The sequence below is a fragment of the Balaenoptera physalus genome, assembly GCF_965194825.1.
Source record: "Balaenoptera physalus genome assembly, chromosome: 3".
NCBI lineage: Eukaryota > Metazoa > Chordata > Mammalia > Artiodactyla > Balaenopteridae > Balaenoptera > Balaenoptera physalus.
In genome coordinates, this window is record NC_138890.1 from 82,580,992 (window position 1) to 82,602,638 (window position 21,647).

General features: G+C 36.9%; 1 protein-coding gene and 1 long non-coding RNA gene across 4 annotated transcripts in view; one reads left to right on the forward strand and one right to left on the reverse strand.

The window, feature by feature from the left end:
• LVRN (laeverin) overlaps positions 1–21,647 on the reverse strand; it is a 166,296-nt gene that overhangs the window by 55,721 nt on the left and 88,928 nt on the right. The gene's annotated exons all lie outside the window — the stretch shown is intronic.
• Positions 1,656–21,037, forward strand: LOC309657876. The gene is made up of 2 exons (XR_014261943.1): positions 1,656–13,368; positions 20,917–21,037. It is a non-coding gene; the product is annotated as an uncharacterized lncRNA (long non-coding RNA).

The following is a 21,647-nucleotide window of genomic DNA, read 5'->3' on the forward strand; positions in this document are numbered from 1 at the left end:
GAGCCACCTGGAGGAGCTTGGAGATGCACTACTGTGTGTCTAGGGGCCGAGGAAGGAGTCACAAGTGACAATCAGAACAGAGAAATAAGAGAAGCATCCTGTAGGGACAAGAGAATTGTAGGAGAAAGAGAAACAGCGAGAAAGCTCTGAGGAGTCCAGGAAAATGACATCTCAAGGGAAAAAGGCATCTGCTAGACCAGAGTGAGACCAAGCGATGAGAGTACTGGTTCAAGTAAGAGCTGCCCTGTGTGTTGCCTCTCCCTGTCTCCACTAGTCCCACTGGACCTGGTAGGGTTTAAATAACAGCTCAAGATGGAAGGGGAGGACTAGAAATAGGAGGCAGAGAGATGGAAGGACCACTACCCTCTATGTCACTGCAGGCTTCTATCCTGAAGTCAGCCCAAGCTCGGAGAAGTGAGGTTGGAGAGAGAAAAAGGGAGATTTAACAGCAACTTAAGTTCAAAGTTTTGAGTATCACCCAGAACTGGATTTCCTAAGTTTTTTGAGTCTGGATAATGTTTGTAACTTCGTGACCATAGATCATCTATTACCTAAGAATTAGCAGGAAATTATGGGTTGCTAGAGTATTCATGCAGGAGCAGGAGCTATTATCCCAGAGACTAAATTGTAAAAGGACAGTGGGAGAAAAATGATTGCATTTTTACTGAATTATGAGGTGTGGTATTTCAATATGCTAGTTACACTTGTTTTCAAAAGATACAGGATCTAAACCTGTGATGAGCAAACCATCTCCCAGAGGAAACTGCTCAGCCACATAAAATGTGCGGGTTCAACAGCTCTATAAGGTAATGAACTGACCTCTTTTCTCTGTGACACCAGCGATATCATGTGCTTGGCACTTGAGTTCACTGACCTTGTTTTGAGACTTCTAAATTCTTTCCTAATATAATTTCTCTCTTGTGTGTCATACCCTGAGGACTGTGCCAGATTTCCTGCATAAACAGCGACTGGGAGTCTTTTTCAATTCACTGTTCACTCTTTGGACACCTGCACAAAATGATTGATCTTGATCATGCTGTTTTCACCTTAATTTGTCCCAAATAAAGATCTTAATTTTCTTCAGGCACTTCACACTAACAAGCCACTCCCACCTCTTGATTTTTCTATTTTCATTTCTCTAAATACTACCATATTTTTTCTTATCTTTTAAAAAGGAAATGGAGTGATCAGAAATGCAAGTATTCCTAAAGGATACTGAACAAGAATAGGATTCATACATTCGCTCTCTCTTTTTTTCTTAGATTTCGGTTGGTTTTTTTTAAATTTTAATTTAATTTTGTTTTTACACAGCAGATTCTTATTACTTATGTGTTTTATACATGTTAGTGTATACATGTCAATCCCAATCACCCAATTCATCCCACCACCACCCCCACCTCCCCACTTTCCCCCTTAGTGTCCATACGTTTGTTCTCTACATCTGTGTCTCTATTTCTGCCTTGCAAACTGGTTCATCTGTACCATTTTTCTAGATTCCACATACATGCGTTAATATATGATATTTGTTTTTCTCTTTCTGACTTACTTCACTCTGTATGACAGACTCTAGATCCATCCGTGTCTCTACAAATGATCCAATTTTGCTCCTTTTTTATGGCTGAGTAATATTCCATTGTATATATGAACCACATCTTCTTTACCATTCGTCTGTCGATGGGCATTTAGGTTGCTTCCATGACCTGGCTATTGTAAATAGTGCTGCAATGAACATTGGGGTGCATGTGTCTTTTTGAATTATGGTTCTCTCTGGGTATATGCCCAGTAGTGGGATTGCTGGATCATACGGTAATTCTATTTTTAGTTTGTTAAGGAATGTCCATACTGTTCTCCATAGTGGCTGTATCAATTTACATTCCCACCAACAGTGAAAGAGGGTTCCCTTTTCTCCATACCCTCTCCAGCATTTGTTGTTTGTAAATATTCTGATGATGCCCATTCTAACCGGTGTGAGGTGATACCTCATTGTAGTTTTGATTTGCATTTCTCTAATAATTAGTGATGTTGAGCATCTTTTCATGTGCCTCTTGGCCATCTGTATGTCTTCATTGGAGAAATGTCTATTTAGGTCTTCTGCCCATTTTTGGATTGGGTTGTTTGTTTTTTTGATATTGAGTTGCATGAGGTGCTTGTACATTTTGGAGATTAATCCTTTGTCAGTTGCTTCGTTTGCAAATATTTCTCCCATTCTGAGGGTAATCTTTTTGTCTTGTTTATGGTTTCCTTTGCTGTGCAAAAGGTTTTAAGTCTCATTAGGTCCCATTTGTTTATTTTTGTTTTTATTTCCATCACTCTAGGAGGTAGGTCAAAAAAGATCTTGCTGTGATTTATGTCAAAGAGTGTTCTGCCTATGTTTTCCTCTAAGAGTTTTATAGTGTCTGGTCTTATATTTAGGTCTTTAATCCATTTTGAGTTTATTTTTGTGTATGGTGTTAGGAAGTGTTCTAATTTCATTCTTTTACATGTGGCTGTCCAGTTTCCCCAGCACCAATTATTGAAGAGACTGTCTTTTCTCCATTGTATATCCTTGCCTCCTTTGTCAGAGATTAGTTGACCATAGATGCGTGGGTTTATCTCTGGGCTTTCTATCCTATTCCATTGATCTATATTTCTGTTTTTGTGCCAGTACCATATTGTCTTGATGACTGTAGCTTTGTAGTATAGTCTGAAGTCAGGGAGTCTGATTCCTCCAGCACCATTTTTTTCCCCTCAAGATTGCTTTGGCTACTCGGGATCTTTTGTGTCTCCATACAAATTTTAAGATTTTTTGTTCTAGTTCTGCAAAAAATGCCATTGATAATTTGAGAGGGATTGTGTTGAATCTGTAGATTGCTTTGGGTAGCATAGTCATTTTCACAATATTGATTCTTCCAATCCAACAACATGGTATATCTCTCCATCTGTTTGTATCACCTTTGATTTCTTTCATCAGTGTCTTATAGTTTTCTGAGTACAGGTCTTTTACCTCCTTAGGTAGGTTTATTCCTAGGTATTTTATACTTTTTGTTGCAATGGTGAATGGGATTGTTTCCTTAATTTCTCTTTCTGATCCTTCACTGTTATTGTATAGGAATGCAAGAGATTTCTGTGCATTAATTCTGTATCCTGCAACTTTACCAAATTCATTGATAAGCTCTAGTAGTTTTCTGGTGGCATCTTTAGGATTCTCTCTATATAGTATTATGTCATCTGCAAACAGTGCCAGTTTTACTTCTTCTTTTCCAATTTGGATTCCTTTTATTTCTTTTTCTTCTCTGATTGCCGTGGCTAGGACTTCCATAACTATATGGAACAAGAGTGGCGAGAGTGGACCTCCTTGTCTTGTTCCTGATGTTAGAGGAAATGCTTTCAGTTTTTCACCATTGAGAATGATGTTTGCTGTGGGTTTGTCATATATGGCCTTTATTATGTTGCGGTAGGTTCCCTCTATGCCCACTTTCTGGAGAGTTTATATCATAAATGGGTGTTGATTTTTTTCAAAAGCTTTTTCTGCATCTATTGAGATGATCATATGGTTTTTATTCTTCAATTTATTAATATGGTGTATTACATCGATTGATTTGCATATATTGAAGAATCCTTGCATCCCTGGGATAAATCCCACTTGATCATGGTGTATGATCCTTTTAATGTGTTGTTGGATTCTGTTTGCTAGTATTTTGTTGAGGATTTTTGCATCTATATTCATCAGTGATAGTGGTCTGTAATTTTCTTTTTTTGTAGTATCTTTGCCTGCTTTTGGTATCAGGGTGGTGGTGGCCTCATAGAATGAGTTTGGGAGTGTTCCTTCCTCTGCAATTTTTTGAAAGAGTTTGAGAAGGATGGGTATTAGCTCTTCTCTAAATGTTTGATAGAATTCAACTGTGAAGCCATCTGGTCCTGGACTTTTGTTTGTTGGAAGATTTTTAATCCCAGTTTTAATTTCATTACTGGTGATTGGTCTGTTCACATTTTCTATTTCTTCCTGGTTCAGTCTTGGAAGGTTATACCTCTCTAAGAATTTGTCCATTTCTTCCCGGTTGTCCATTTTTTTGGCATACAGTTGCTTGTAGTAATCTCTCATGATCGTTTGTATTTCTGCAGTGTTAGTTGTTACTTCTCCTTTTTCATTTCTAATTCTATTGATTTGAGTCCTCTCCCTCTTTTTCTTGATGAGTCTGGCTAATGGCTTATCAATTTTGTTTATCTTCTCAAAGAACAAGCTTTTAGTTTTATTGATCTTTGCTATTGTTTTGTTTCTATTTCATTTATTTCTGCTCTGATCTTTATGATTTCTTTCTTTCTACTAACTTTGGGTTTTGTTTGTTCTTCTTTCTCTAGTTCCTTTAGGTGTAAGGTTAGATTTTTTATTTGACATTTTTCTTGTTTCTTGAGGTAGGATTGTATTGCTATAAACTTCCCTCTTAAAACTGCTTTTGCTGCACCCCATAGGTTTTGGGCCATCGTGTTTTCATTGTCATTTGTCTCTAGGTATTTTTTGATTTCCTCTTTGATTTCTTCAGTGATCTCTTGGTTATTTAGTAACATATTGTTTAGCCTACATATGTTGTGTTTTTTACATTTTTTCCCTGTAATTGATTTCTAATCTCATAGCGTTGTGGTCAGAAAAGATGCTTGATATGATTTCAATTTTCTTAAATTTACCGAGGCTTGATTTGTGACCCAAGATGTGATCTATCCTGGAGAATGTTCTGTGTGCACTTGAGAAGAACGTGTAATCTGCTGTTTTTGGATGGAATGTCCTATAAATGTCAATTAAATCTATCTGGTGTATTGTGTCATTTAAAGCTGTGTTTCCTTATTTATTTTCTGTCTAGATGATTTGTCCATTGGTGTAAGTGAGGTGTTAAAATTCCCCACTATTATTGTGTTACTGTTGATTTCCTCTTTTATAGCTGTTAGCATTTGCCTTATGTATTAAGGTGCTCCTATGTTGGGTGTATATATATTTATAATTGTTATATCTTCTTCTTGGATTGATCCCTTGATCATTACGTAGTGTCCTTCTTTGTCTCTTGTAATAGTCTTTATTTTAAAGTCTATTTTATCTGATATGAGAATTGCTACTCCAGCTTTCTTTTGATTTCTATTTGCATGGAGAATCTTTTTCCATCCCTTCACTTTCAGTCTGTATGTGTCCCTAGGTCTGAAGTGGCTCTCTTGTAGACAGCATATATATGGGTCTTGTTTTTGTATCCATTCAGCCAGTCTATGTCTTTTGGTTGGAGCATTTAATCCATTCACATTTAAGGTAATTATTGATATGTATGTTCCTATTACCATTTTCTTAATTGTTTTGGGTTTGTTTTTCTAGGTCCTTTTCTTCTCTTGTGTTTCCCACTTAGAGAAGTTCTTTAGCATTTGTTGTACAGCTGGTTTGGTGGTGCTGATTTCTCTTAGCTTTTGCTTGTCTGTAAAGCTTTTGATTTCTCCATCAAATCTAAATGAGATCCTTGCCGGGTAGAGTAATCTTGGTTGTAGGTTCTTCCCTTTCATCACTTTAAATGTATCATGCCAGTCCCATCTGGCTTGTAAAGTTTCTGCTGAGAAATCAGCTGTTAACCTTATGGGAGTTCCCTTGTATGTTATTTGTCGTTATTTTTCCTTTTTGCTTTTAATAATTTTTCTTTGTCTTTAGTGTTTGTCAATTTGATTACTATGTGTCTTGGTGTGTTTCTCCTTGGGTTTATCCTGCCTGGGACTCTGCCTTTCCATGACTTGGGTGGCTGTTTCCTTTCCCATGTTAGGGAAGTTTTTGACTATAATCTCTTCAAATATTTTCTCGCAACCTTTCTCTCTCTCTCTTCTCCTTCTGGGACCCCTATAATGTGAATATTGTTACGTTTAATATTGTCCCAGGGGTCTCTTAGGCTGTCTTCATTTCTTTTCATTCTTTTTTCTTTATTCTGTTCCACAGCAGTGAATTCCACCAATCTGTCTTCCAGGTCACTTACCCGTTCTTCTGCCTCAGTTATTCTGCTATTGATTCCTTCTAGTGTATTTTTCATTTCAGTTATTGTATTGTTCATCTCTGTTTGTTTGTTCTTTAATTCTTCTAGGTGTTTGTTCTTTAATTCTTCTAGGTCTTTGTTAAACATTTCTGCATCTTCTCGATCTTTGCCTCTATTCTTTTTCCAAGGTCCTAGATCATCTTCACTATCATTACTCTGAATTCCTTTTCTGGAAGGTTGCTTATCTCCACTTCATTTAATTGTTTTTCTGGAGTCTTATCTTGTTTCTTCATCTGGTACATAGCCCTCTGCCTTTTTATTTTGTCTATCTTTCTGTGAATGTGGTTTTCGTTCCACAGGCTGCAGGATTGTAGTTCTTCTTGCTTCTGTTGTCTGCTCTCTCATACATTCTCTCTTTCATTGAATTTCAAAATTGGAAGTGACCTTGGAGAGTTCCACCATCTTAGTTTACAGATGGGGAAGCTGATACCCAGGAATTTATGCAACTGATTTGATAACTAGTAAGTGGTAGGGATGGTACCAGAACCAGGGCTCCAGCTCCCAAGCCCTGGGTCCTTTCCATGCACTGCCTGCTTGAAGTATATAATGTCACAAATACTAAAATTAAAGGAAGATATCATGAAGATGACTGAGGATTAACTTTATAATCAATAGCATTACCAAGAGATGATAAGACTTCTATTTCCAGCATGAGGAAGCAGCATAGGCTAGAATTAGCCTTCTGCTGAAAACAACTAAAAAAACCTGATGAAATATATGAAACAACTGTTTTCAGACATTGGATAACAGGACGCACAGGACTGTGATTCCCAAGAGAAGAGAAACAAAGAAGTTGAACTCTACAATCAGTTTGTCTTTCTATCTGGAAGTGATTTCTAAACTGCAGCACGGGGAAGGAAAACTGAAACAGAGTTCAGTTGTCTCACTAAGTTGAGGAGGCAGAGATGGATGCTCAGGGACACCTAGATAGCTAGAATTTGCAGGGTAGACTACAAGGGAGGAGTAGGTATGCAGAGGAAGACATCCAGAAATCTGCATAGAATCCCCCTCGAGTCTTTGGTCAAATAGTAATCTGCACTTCAGAAGGTCAAGCAAAGAAAATCTGTCAGGGAAAGAATAGCTACTAGGGAGGGGAAAGCTGAACAATTCCCAGAGCTCACATAGTGCTAGGAGTTGTTCAAGCTCCCAGAAACCGGAGTATAGACATCTCCAGAATATTTGGATTTTTCAACAGAGACCAGAAGGGTAATGCCTGTATAGTGAACTAAACTAGTCCTAGAGTAAAGGCGACTTTACTCTCAAAGTGCTTAAACACAAGTCTCAAGAGATCAAACGAGGATCAAAAGGATCACAAAGTAATTTATGTGCCTATTAAAAAAAAGGCCAGCATTCGTTAAAGCAATATAACAAAATGCAGCACTCAGCAACATAAAATTTAAAATATCAGGGGTTCAATTAAAAAAATGAGAAAATGCACAAATATTTGGAAACAAAATAGAACAGTTCTAAGTAACCCATGAGTCAAAGAAGAAATCAAAAGGGAAATTAGAAAGTATTTTCAACTGAATGAAAATGAAAAAGCAACATAACATCATCTGTGGCATGTCACTAAAGCAGTAGTTAGTGGAAATTTTATAGCATTAAATGCCTATATTAGAGGAGAAAAAAGATCTTAAATCAATGACCTTGCACCCACCTTAAGAAAATAGAATAAGAAAAGGAAATGAAGCCCAAAGCAAAAAGAAAGGAAATAATAAAGATTAATGCATGAAGTATTGAAATAAAAAATAGAAAAACAATAGAGGAAATGTATGAAATAAAAAACTGGTTCTACAAGTAGATTAATAAAGTAGATAAATCTCTAGACAGACAGATCAAACTTATTGACTATCAGAAGTGGAAGAGACTTTACAGAGCCCCACTCTCTTAATTTACAGACGTAAAAGCTGAAGCCCTGGGAGTTTATGCAACTGGTTAGACAACTAGTAAGTGACAGGGGTGGTAACAGAACTAGGGCTCCAGCTCCCCAAAGAGAGAAGACACAAATGACCAGTATCAGGAAAGAAAAAGGTGACATCACTACAGATTCTACAGATATTAAAATAGTAAGAAGAAAGGAATATCTTGAACAACTTTATACTTATAAATTTGGTAACTTTGATTAAATGGACAAATTCCTTTAAAGACTTAAACTACCAAAGCTCACTCATAAAGAAATAGATAACCTGAATAGCACTATATCTATTAAGGAAGCATATTTTGTAGTTAAAAACCATCTCACAAAGAAGCTCCAAGCCCAGGGGGCTTCATTGGTGAAACTCAACCAAGCATTTAAGGAAGAAATAATACTAATTCTACATAAATATTTCCAGAAAATTAAAGATGGAATACCTCTAAATTTATTATTTGAAGCCAGTGTTACTCTGATACCAAAACCAGACAAAGACATTGCAAGAAAAAAAGCTAAACAAAACAAAAAGCCACAAGTCTATATGTCTGATGAACATAGATGCAAAAATTATAAACAAAATTTTAGTGAATTGAATGCAACAAAATATAAAAGGATAATACATCAAGACCAAGTGGGATTTATCATGGCAATGCAAACTTAGTTTAATATTAGAAAGTCAAGCAGTATAATTTGCCATAGTAACAAATTAAAAAAGAAAAATCATATGATTATCACAGAAGAGCAAATCTCATACAGAGGAACAAAAATTAAAATCCCTAGACTTCTCTTCAGAAATTATTCAAGCCATAAGTCAATGAAATAACATCCTTAAACTGCTGAAATTAAAAACAAAAACCCACCAACCTAGAATTCTATACTGAGCAAAAATATTTTTCAAAAATGAAGGAAAAATAAAAAATTTCAGACAGACAAAAACTGAGAGAATTTATCACCAGTATACTTGAACTTGAAGAAATGTTAAAGTCTTTCAGGTGAAAGCAAAATAATACAACATGGAAACTTAGATGTACACAAAGGAATGAAGAGCCCTGGAGATGGTATATATGTAAGTAAATAAAAATTTTTTCTCTTGTAAAAATTTATCTTAAAGTAATTAATTGTTTAAAGGAAAAACAATAACAGTATATGGTAGGGTTAATAACCTATGTAAAAGTAAGATGTGTAGCAGCTGTAGCACAAAGGATAGGAGGGGGAAAACAGAAACATGTGCTTCTAAGATTTACATATTATATGAAAAGTGGGTATAGTTTCATTTGAATGTAGTCTGTGATAAGTTGTGACACATATTGTACCTAGAGCAATCCTCCTGCTCTACTTCTCACCTCACCACACACAAAAAGACATAGCTAATTAGCCAAGTTAATATTAAATGGAATATTAAAAACTACTCAATCCAAAAGAAGAGAAAAATAAAATAAAAAACAGTTTAGACAATAGAGAGCAAATAGCAAGATGGTAGATTTGAATCCAATCAACTCAATAACTACATCAAATGTAAATAGTCTAAACACCCCAATTAAAGGGCAGAGATTGTCAGACTGTAAGACTTAACACTATGTTTCAATAAGAAATTCACTTTTATTATCAAGACACATATAGATTAAAAGTAAAAGTTTAGGAAAAGATACATCATGTAAATAGTAATCATAAGAAAGCTGGAACAGGAATATGGAGAGAAGATCACTGGTATAGAGTGTGGCCTGTGTAGGGCACATTCTCTCAAAAGTGCTATGAGCAGGTTAAGTACGGGTTGCCATTTCTAATGTAGATTCGACCTTCAGACTTTTCAAACAAAAGGAAGACGTTTTCTTCACAGTGAACTTAAAAGAGCTCATTTGTTAAAAACAAGACAACAGGCCCAAAATGGAGTCATTGGTACTATACCACACATCACCAAACCGAGACTTGATACTTAATTACAGTTTCCCCTTCTCCCAGGAATGGAATCTTAAACCACTCAACCTGGAATTACCTAGTCAGCACTAGTGAGGTTATATGTCTGATAGACCACAGTCACCCCTAAAGAAAGCTGACCTTGCCGTGAACAATCACTCTTTGCTAGTATAACTTCCTTGTCCTGCCCCCTTCTGCCTATAAAAGTCTTTCATTTTGTACAGCTCCTGGGAGCACCTTTCTATTTGCTATATGGGATGCTGCCTGATTTATGCATCACTGAATACATGTACTCAGTTGAATTTTGTTTTTTTAACACAGTCTAAACCCTCTCAATTGACTTATGCCAATAAAAAAAGGAGGTAGCTCTAGTACTGTCATGTTTGTTTATTTTTTAACAACTTTACTGGAGTATAATTGCTTTACAATGGTGTGTTACTTTCTGCTATATAACAAAGTGAATCAGCTATATGTATACATTTATCCCCATATCCCTTCCCTCTTGCATCTCCCTCCCACCCTCCCTCTCCCACCCCTCTAGGTGGTCACAAAGCACAGACCTGATCTCCCTGTGCTATGCAGCTGCTTCCCACTAGCTATCTATTTTACATTTCATAGTGTATATATGTTAATGCTACTCTCTCACTTTGTCCCAGCTTACACTTCCCCCCTCCCCATGTCCTCAAGTCCATTCTCTACATCTGCGTCTTTATTCCTGTCCTGCCCCTAGGCTCATCAGAACGATTTTTTTTTTTAAGATTCCATATATACATGTTAGCATATGGTATTTGTTTTTCTCTTTCTGACTTACTTCACTCTGTATGACAGACTCTAGGTCCATCCACCTCACTACAAATAACTCAATTTTGTTTCTTCTTATGGCTGAGTAATATTCCATTGTATATATGTGCCACATATTCTTTATCCATTCATTTGTTGATGGACACTTAGGTAGCTTCCATGTCCTGGCTATTCTAAATAGTGCTGCAATGAACATTGTGGTACATGTCTCTTTTTGAACTACGGTTTTCTCAGGGTATATGTAGTGGGATTGCTGGGTCATATGGTAGTTCTATTTTTAGTTTTTTAAGGAACCTCCATACTGTTCTCCATAGTGGCTGTATCAATTTACATTCCCACCAACAGTGCAAGAGGGTTCCCTTTTCTCCACACCCTCTCCAGCATTTATTGTTTGTAGATTTTTTGATGATGGCCATTCTGACTGGTGTGACGTGATCCCTCATTGTAGTTTTGATTTGCATTTCTCTAATGATTAGTGATGTAGAGCATCCTTTCATGTGTTTGTTGGCAATCTGTAAATCTTCTTTGGAGAAATGTCTATTTAGATCTTCTGCCCATTTTTGGATTGGGTTGTTTGTTTTTTTGATATTGAGCTGCATGAGCAGCTTGTATATTTTGGAGATGAATCCTTTGTCAGTTGCTTTGTTTGCAAATATTCTCTCCCATTCTGAGGGTTGCCTTTTCGTCTTGTTTATGGTTTCCTTTGCTGTGCAAAAGCTTTTAAGTTTCATTAGGTCCCATTTGTTTATTTTTGTTTTTATTTCCATTTCTCTAGGAGGTGGGTCAAAAAGGATCTTGCTGTGATTTATGTCAGAGTGTTCTGCCTATGTTTTCCTCTAAGAGTTTTATAGTGTCTGGCCTTACATTTAGGTCTTTAATCCATTTTGAGTTTATTTTTGTGTGTGGTTTTAGGAAGTGTTCTAATTTCATTGTTTTACATGTAGCTGTCTAGTTTTCCCAGCAGCACTTACTGAAGAGGCTGTCTTTTCTCCATTGTATATTCTTGCCTCCTTTATCAAAGATAAGGTGACCATATATACGTGGGTTTATCTCTGGGCTTTGTATCCTGTTCCGTTGATCTATATTTCTGTTTTTGTGCCACTACCATACTGTCTTGATGACTGTAGCTTTGTAGTATTGTCTGAAGTCAGGGAGCCTGATTGCTCCAGCTCCATTTTTCTTTCTCAAGATTGCTTTGGCTATTTGGGGTCTGCTGTGTTTCCATATAAATTGTGAAATTTTTTGTTCTAGTTCTGTGAAAAATGCCATTGCTAGTTTGATAGGGATTGCTTTGGATCTGTAGATTGCTTTTGGTAGTATAGTCATTTTCACAATGTTGATTCTTCCAATCCAAAAACATGGTATATCTCTCCATCTGTTTGTATTGTTTTTAATTTCTTTCATCAGTGTCTTATAGTTTTCTACATACAGGTCTTTTGTCTCCTTAGGTAGGTTGATTCCTAGGTATTTTATTCTTTTTGTTGCAGTGGTAAATGGGAGTGTTTCCTTAATTTCTCTTTCAGATTTTTCGTCGTTAGTGTATAGGAATGCAAGAGATTTCTGTGCGTTAATTTTGTATCCTGCTACTTTATCAAATTTATTCATTAGCTCTAGTAGTTTTCTGGTAGCATCTTTAGGATTCTCTATGTATAGCATCATGTCATCTGCAAACTCTGATATTACTGTCATGTTTTTAAGTTGTTTTTCATGGAGTTAGATCCCATACTTCTCACATCCATCCTATACCGTACATAAATCTTGCACACAGTAAATGAAGAGGTGCATATTTAAAAATTCTCATAACTAGTAATGGTATAATATCACTCTAATGAAAGAGACCCCAAAGGTGTGTATTTATTAATTGGGGTTAGTGATTATGAACAAGGGTCTCAGGGAAGGCCAAGTTCATCTTACAAGATGTACTAGTGGAACATGGTCCCCTAATATTCTCAGTACTGCTGTAACCAATTTTACCCTCAGGAAGATATTTCAGAAAAGGCCTCCTTACATCTTTAAAATGGCCAAAGACAACCTATTAGCCATTCTGTACAGTCTAGGGCCATCTGAGTGACTTGTAATTATCAGGAAAGGAAAGAACACAAGATATTTTTTATTTCAGTTTTCCTAGTACCTCTTTTACCAGGTGACTAATCAGACCTTGATGAGCTAAGAAACTGGTCTTTAGCATAAGTATTCTCTGCAATGGGTTCCAAAGGTCAGAAGCAACTGGTACAAAATATAGTTTTGGAGTACACTGGTTTATGGAGTCCTTGGTAATAATTGTTTGGAAAGCTTGGATGAATTGGAATGTTATAAGCTCTAGTCATTAGTGTTGGAGGAAACATTTATTTTACATGAAGAGAATTAACTGTCAAAATTTACTTACCAGAACTCAGATGTGTAAAGCAATCTGTCCTATAACTTCATACTCTGGAACCCATATTCTCACTGATGGTAGAGGAAAAGAACGCAAGCTTGCCAATTACAGGTTACTCATCGTTACTGATTTTAAAACAGTCTTGTTTGGGGGGATAGTCATTTAAAATCCAAATTCCCTTTCAGGGCTCTTTTATTTCCTACAGGCATGAGAACTAAGAAGCTTTCTCCTACACCCAGATGCCAGACTGGGGAAGGGCAGAGAAGGAGGAGACCTCTTGACAGGAGAGGACTTCTTGGATTTGCCATATTGATGTGACTGCATTCTCTTGACTGGTATGACTTGTAAACCATTCCTTCACAACAGTCAAGGCTCAGTAGTTCCCACTGATAACATGGCACTCATCTGGGCTCTTGCTCACATGGCCAGTCCTCTGAGTCTGGCTGCAACTCTCTCTGGACCATATCTTGCACAGCCACTCCACAGCATTCACTGCAACACATTTACTTCGATCCCTGGCATGGTGGCCCCTCTTTAGCTCCCTAGTCAATGTTCTTATCCCATGTGCAAAATTCTAGATCTCCTGTGACCTCAAATAGATCACAACTAAAACATGCACAATCCAGGGCCCATTGGCCTAAGCCATTTCTACTCTATGAATTAGAAGCCACACTGGTTGCAGACCATGCTAACCATAAAGGGAAGAACAAGGGTCTTGCTCTGAGATCTTCTTCAGGCACTCTTTTGGTAATTTTGTTGTATCCTCCATTCTCCATTATGTTCTATCCAGTAACAGGTAATGTCAGTGTCTGACAAGATCCAATACCCATTTGTGATTAAAAAAAAAAAAAGCAACTCAGAAATACTGTGAATAGAGGGGAACTTCCTCAACTTGATAAGGAACATATACAAAAAACCTCCACCTAAAATCATACTGAACAGTGAAAGGCTAAAAACTTTCTCCCTAACATTAGGGAAAAAGAATGTCCACACTTACCACTCTTAGTCAACATAGTGCTGGAAATTTCAGCCAGCAAAGGAAGGTAAGAAAAGAAATGGCATATGGATTGGAATAGTGGAATTAAACTGTCTCTGTATGCAGATAACATGATGATCTACATAGAAAATCCCAAGGAATCTATAAAAACAAAACAAAAACTCCTAGATCTTGCAAGTGAGATCACCAAGTCCTAGGACACAAGATAAGCACACAAAACTCACTATTTCTTTGTAGTAGAAACAGATACATAAAAACTAAAATTAAAAATACAATACCATTTACAATTGCTCAAATAAAATTAAATACTTAGGCATAAATCTAATAAAACAGGTATAGGATTTGTATGCTAAAAATGATAAAATGCTGATGAAATAGATCAAAGATTTAAATAAATGAACAGATATTCTGCATTCATGGACTGGAAAATTCAACATAGTAAAGAAAGGCAGAAAAAGAGTGGAAGACAAAAATGGGAAAAAGAGCAAGGGCAAAAAAATAGAAAACAGTAACAGATATGGTATATATTAATCCATTATATCAATACCAATATCAGAAATGAAAGAGGGGACATCACTACAGATACCATGGACATTAAAAAGATAATAAGGAATACTATGAACTAATTTATGCCCACAAATTTGATACTCTAAATGAAAAGGACCAATTCTTGAAAGATACAATCTGCCAAAACTCACACAAGAAGGAACAATCTGAAAAAGCCTATATCTATTAAAGAAATTGAATCAATAATTAATAACCTTTCAAAACAGAAATCACCAGGCCCAGATGGGTTCACTGGTAAATTCTACCAAACATTTAAGGAATAGCAATTCTCTACAATCACTTTCAGAGGATAGAAGCAAAGGGAATACTTCCTAACTCATTCTATGAGGCCAGCATTACCCTAACACCAAAACCAGAACAAAACATTATAAGAAAAGAAAACTACAGGCCAATAGCTCTCCTGAACAGAGAAGCAAAAATCCTCAACAAAATATTAGCAAATCAAATCCAACAACGCATAAAAAGAATTACATACCCTGACCAAGTGGAATTTATCCCAGGTATGCAAGACTAGTTCAACATTCAAAAATCAATTAATGTTATCCATCACATCAACAAACTAGATAAGAAAAATCATATGATCACCCATTAATAGATGCAAAGAAAGCATTTGCCAAGATCCAGCACCCATTTACAATTAAAATTCCCAGTAAAGTAAGAATAGAGGGGGACTGCCTAATCTTAATAAAGGCCATCTACAAGAAAATCTACAGCTAACTTCATACTAAATGGTGAGAATTTGAAGCTTTCCACTAAGATCAGGGACAAGGCAAGGATGTCCCCTCTTGCCACTCCTTTTCAACATTGTACTGGAAGTCCTTCCAAATGCAGTAAGTCAAGAAAAGGAAATAAAAGATATATTCATTGGGAAGGAAGAACTTAAAACACTCTTATTCACAGATAAGATGATCATCTGTGTTTTCTACAAAATCCAAAAGAACTGACAAAACCTCCTGGAACTAATAAGCAATTATAGCAAATTTGCAGGATACAAGGTTAATATACAGAAATCAATTTATTTTGTATATACCAACAGTGAACAAATGGATTTGAAATTAAAAACATAATGCCATTTACATTAGTGTCCCTAAAAATGAAATACTTAGGTATAAATCTAACAAAATATGTACAAGATTTAGATAAGGAAAAATAGAAAATGCTGATGAATGAAATTTAAAAAAGAACTAAATAAATGGAGAGTTATTCCATATTCATGGATCTGAAGACTCAATATTATCTGCGTATCAGTTCTTCCCAACTTGATCCATTGATTCAGTGCAATCCCAATTAAAATCCTAGCAAGTTAAGTTTATGGATTTCGACAAACTAATTCTAAGGTTTATAGTGAGAGGCAAAAAAACCAGAATACCTAACACAGTATCGAAGGAGAAGAACAAAGCTGGAAGATTTACACTACATGACTTCAAGACTTACTATAAAGCTAAAATAATCAAGACAGTGTGGTATTGGCAAAAGAATAGACAGATCAAGGGAATAAAATAGATACCCAAGAAATAGACCCACAAAAATATAGTCAACTAATCTTTGACAAAGAAGCAAAGGCAATACCATGGAGCAAAGAAAATCTCTTACTGGACACCCACATGCAAAAAAAAATGAATCTAGACCCAGAACTTACACCCTTCATAAAAATTAACTCATAATGGATCATAGATCTAAGTGTAAAATGTAAAATTATAAAACTCCTAGAAGATAACATAGGAGAAAACCTAAATGATCTTGGGTATGGTGATGTCTTTTAAGATAATACACCAAAGACATGATCAATAAAAGAAATAATTGATAAGCTGGATTTTATTAAAATTAAAAAATTTTGCTCTGTCAAAGACAATATAAAGAGAATAAGAGGACAAGCCATAGACTGGCAGAATATATTTGCAAAAGACACATCTGATAAAGGACTGTTATCCAAAATATACAAAGAACTCTTAAAATTCAACAATATGAAAACAAACAGGGACTTCCCTGGTGGTCCTGTGGTAAAGAATCCGCCTCACAATGCAGGGGACGTGGGTTCGATCCCTGGTCAGGGAACTAAGATCCCACATGCCGAGGGGCAACTAAGCCTGCATGCCACAACTACTGAGCTCGCGTGCCTCAACTAGAGCCTGCATGCCACAAACTACAGAGCCCATGCACTCTGGAGCCTGTGCGCCACAACTAGAGAAGAGAAAACCCTCATGCCACAACTAGAGAGAAGCCCATGCACCACAACAAAGAGCCCACGTGCTGCAACTAAGACCCGATGCAGCCAAAAATAAATTAAATAAATAAATAAATAAATCATAAATCTTAAAAAAAAAGAAAACAAACAACTCCATTCTATGTATGTTAACTGAATCACTTTGCTGTACAGCAGAAATTAACAACATTGTAAATCAACTAGACTTGAATAAAATAAATTTTAAAAAAGAAAACAAACAACTCAATTAAAAAATGGGCCAAAGACCTCAACAGATACCTCACCAAAGAAATTATACAGAAAAGCATATGAAAGGATGCTTCACATCGTATGTCATCAGGGAAATGCAAATCAAAACAATGAGATACTTATTAGAATATAGGCCAAAATCCAGAACACTGACAACATCAAATGCTGACAAGAATATGGAGCAACAGGAACCCTCATTCATTCCTGGTGGGAATACAAAATGGTATATCCACTCTGGAAGACAGTTTGGCAGTATCTTAACAAAACTAAACATAAGTTTACCATGTTTCTTGGTATTTACCTAAAGTAGTTGAAAATGTATGTCTACACAAAAACCTGCACACAGAGTTTATAACAGCTTTTTTCATAATTGCCAAAACTTGGAAGCAGACAAGATGTCCTTCTGTAGGTGAATAGATAAATAAACTGTGGTACATCCAGACAACAGAATATTATTCAGCACTAAAAAGAAATGAGCTATTGCAACATGAAAAGACATGGAGGAATCTTAAATGCATATTGCTAAGTGAAAGAAGCCACGCTGAAAAGGTGATATACTGTATCATTCCAACTATACGACATATGGAAAAGGCAAAACTATGCAGACAATAAAAAGATCAGTGGTTGCTGGGCAGAGTGGGTGGGTGGGAAGATGAATAGGCAGATAGCAGAGGATTTTTAGAGCAGTGAAAATACTCTGTATGGTATTATAATGATGGCTATAAGTCAGTATATATTTGTCCAAACAGATAGAACGTACACCACCAAAAGTAAACCCTAAGGTAAACTGTGAATTTGGGGTGATTATGATGTGCCGATACAGATTCATCCTTAGTTAAAAAAAAAAAAAGTGCCATTCTAGTGAGTGATATTGATAATGGGGGAGGCTATGCATGTGTGGAGGCAGGGGATATATGAGGAATCTCTCTACTTTCCCCTAAATTTTGTTGTAAACCTAAAACGTCTCCAAAAAAAAAAAATCAAAGTCTTTAAAAAAAGAATTCTTAGACATTACACCAAAGGTATGTTTTATAAAAAATACCGATAAATTGGACTTCTTTAATATTAAAACTTTTGCTCTCTGAAAACCTTATTAGGAAGATTAAAAGACAAGTTACAGACTGGCAGAATGATATTTGTAAGCCATATATTTCACAAGGGACTCAGATGTAGATTATATTAAAAAAATCCCAGGACTCAACAGTAAAAAAACAATTCAGCGGGCTTCCCTGGTGGCACAGTGGTTAAGAATCCGCCTGCCAATGCAGGGGACACCGGTTCGAGCCCTGGTCTGGGAAGATCCCACATGCCGCAGAGCAACTAAGCCCGTTCGCCACAACTACTGAGCCTGCATGCCTAGAGACCATGCTCCGCAAGAGAAGCCACCGCAGTGAGAAGCCCGTGCACCGCAATGAAGAGTAGCCCTCACTCGCCGCAACTAGAGGAAGCCTGCTCACAGCAACGAAGACCCAATGCAGCCAAATAAATAAATATAAAATAAAAAAATTAAAAAACAATTCAATTAGAAAATGGACAAAAGACGTGAAGAGACATTTCACTGAAGTGATATACAGATGGCAAATAAGCATGAAAAGATGTTTATCTGCAGCAATTGTTAAAATATGTAAATTTCCAAACGCCACTCAAAACTCACTGCTCTAGAAAGTTTCTGCTTTTAAATTTTTTTAAATTGTGGAAAATATGGGTTGGCCAAAGGGTTCCTTTGGGTTTTTCCATAACATCTTATGGAAAAACCTGAACGAACATTTTGACCAACCCAATACACAAAACATAAAATTCATCATCTTAACCATATTTAAGTATAACGTTGAGTGGTATTAAGTACATTCACATTGTTGTACAACCAGTCTCCAGAACTCTTTTTATCTTGCCAAACTAAAACTCTGTACTCATTAAACAAAAACTCCCCACTTGGGACTTCCCTGGTGGCGCAGTGGTTAAGAATCCACCTGCCGATGCGAGGGATATGGGTTCGATCCCTGGTCCGGGTGGATCCCACATGCCACGGAGCAACTAAGTCCGTGTGCCACAACTATTGAGCCTGCACTCTAGAGCCTGCAAGCCACAACTACTGAGCCCATGTGCCACAACTACTGAAGCCTGTGCACCTAGAGCCCATGTTCCACAACAAGAGAAGCCAGCGCAATAAGCCCACACACTGCAACGAAGAGTTGCCCCCGCTCGCCGCAACTAAAGCCCACACACAGCAATAAAGACCCAATGCAGCCAAAAAAAGAAAAACTCCTCACTCCCCCAGCCCCTAGCAACCACAATTCTACTTTAAGTCTCTATAAATTTGACTACTTTAGGTCCCTTGTATAATGTCCCCGAGATTCATCTGTGTAGTAGAATATGTCAGAATTTCCTTCCTTTTTAAGGCTGAATAATATTCCATTGTATGTATAGACCACATTTTGTGTCTTCCCTTCATCCATCAATGGACATTTGGGTTGCTTCCACCTTGTAGCTATTGTGAATAGTGTTGTTATGAACATCGGTGTACTGATCTGGAATTTCTGAGGGTGTGACCCTGGAATCTACATGTTTAATAAGCTCCTTTGGTGTTTCTGATGCACATTCTGATCCACTACTCTAATGCAGGATTTCCCAAAGTATAGATGGAGAAGGATTTTTGGTAGCCCTCAGACACACTATTACATAGATCAGACTCACACATGATAAAGTCAGTCCTTTCAGATTTATGAATCATTCTGATTAGGTCAAGAGAAAGCATTGCTTTGGTGTTATTTATCTTGAACATCTAATTCTAATTTCCCTTTTTTAAGAACGAGAGAGCGGCCTTCAGATTCAAAGCCTTCAGATCCTTCAGCAGACAATAATGATAGCTAGAACTTATTAACAAGGTTTTGTTTTCATTGTATTAGTCTGTGCCATTCCTTTCTATAAATTTCAAATGGTTTTCCATCTATAATAATGGTATAGAGTTGCTTTTCAGTAAATCTACTTAACATTTTTGTTTAAATCAAGTAACTTTTTTTAGCAAATAATAGGGCCAGATATATGTGAATACGGCAAAATCTGAAAATAGTCATATGCCAGTGAATGAAGTTTGGGAAATACTGCTTAGAGGGACATTAACGTTTGGATCTTGCTCTCAACTTTCCACACATGGAAGATGCACATGTCCAAGGTATCCAGTAGATGGCTCCTCTATGGCAGAAATGTGAAGTCACCTGTCAGGTAGAGAAAGGCTGAGCACAGGTAGAAAGCATCCCCAGCAACCTGTGAAGCTAGCAAGTCGTAACCTAAACCTTAGAAGTGTCAAATAGTGATGCTCTTTGTATTTTCTGGATTGACCTTCTTTCTCTCTTCCGTTAGAGTTGAGTAAAATTATTTAAAAACATTAGCCTGTCTGGACTGTGATTAGGCACCATCAAAGAACAGAATTAAACATGTTCCAACCACTGCAGCTGGAATTACTGACACCCCACGAAAAATGTGAAAACAGTGGGCAATTTCTCTGCACATAGAAACCTTCTTAGAATCGTATCTACCAGGAACGTGGCAGCTTCCGTGTTTAGATAACAGGATAATTTTACCCCAAGCTAATGATAGTAGCCATCACCGCACAGATTATATGCCAGTCACAGTGCCCCCTTTCCCACTTAATTCTCACAACATTCTAAAGGTTGACACTTATTATGTCTATTCCATGAATGAGGCAACAAACTCAGAGAGGTGAAGGGACTGGCTCAAGTCACACAGCCCAAACTCAAGCCTGCTGGGCTTCCAAAATCTGCCTCATCATAAGTCATCATTTTGTTCAGGTTCTTTGTGACCTTGGCTTCAAGCTCAGCTGCAGGTTTCTCTTCTTCCTGGTTTCAGAAGCAGAGACTCAGAAGAACAACTTCCAGGCGACAGCTTCTCTCAAGATGCCACAGTTCTGGAGCTCCACCTAGGTCTATGAACATCTGTAGGACTTTATTAAATTTTCTGCTTATTTGAATTTGAAAGCTCTCAAAATATGGTTTCTAGTTACTACTAGAGTTGGCAGCACAATAGAAAAATGGAAAGGGACTTTCCTTTCCTGTGTTTGCTAGGGCAGTTTGTCCAGGCCACAGCCCCATTAAGACAGGAAGAAGAAAGAGATGGTGAAGAGAGGAAGATTTACTAACTGACAGCAGAAAACACTGTCAGGTAGGTGTGCAAAAAAGCATCCTTTTCTCCCCCTCTGAAAAATCCTGCACCTTAACAATACACAGTTATTTCAAAAGGTTTCCAGAGCCCATAAGTCCAGTAACACATTATCCTCATGAGAAACTTTTCAAAACTGTTTCTCAGGTATTGATGCATTTTTGAGAGAAAAATCAAGCATACTGTCCTTAAAAACAAAAGTTACAGATTATGCTTCCACTTAGGCCAGCTTATTAAACTTATTTTAAACCCCTGAAGTTTTGAAAATAGTGCAGGAGAAGATTTAGGGGGTAATTTAGTGGGTTTCTTTCCCTCAGAGAACATCTGAGAACATTTTCTCTAATAATAAAGGGCAAAGTACATGCAGTTGTGTAAACCGCAAAGGCTCCACCACTGCATGAGAGAAGCAGGAGCTCACCAGT